The following is a 209-nucleotide window of genomic DNA, read 5'->3' as shown; positions in this document are numbered from 1 at the left end:
ATATTATATGTTAGTATATATATAATATAATTATTATAATATTATATATATATATATACGATATATTTAAAAATGTCTGTGTGTAGGAAAAATTTACAAATTCTACACATTTCGGTGTGATGCAGGCCCGCGTCTCTATATTGGCGTGAACGGACGAAACCTACGTCGGCAGCGGCACATCCCATTTAATTTGCCAGTTTTGTTTACAG

This window comes from Penaeus monodon, chromosome 15, assembly GCF_015228065.2.
Source record: "Penaeus monodon isolate SGIC_2016 chromosome 15, NSTDA_Pmon_1, whole genome shotgun sequence".
NCBI lineage: Eukaryota > Metazoa > Arthropoda > Malacostraca > Decapoda > Penaeidae > Penaeus > Penaeus monodon.
Note: the sequence above shows the minus strand (reverse complement) of the source record.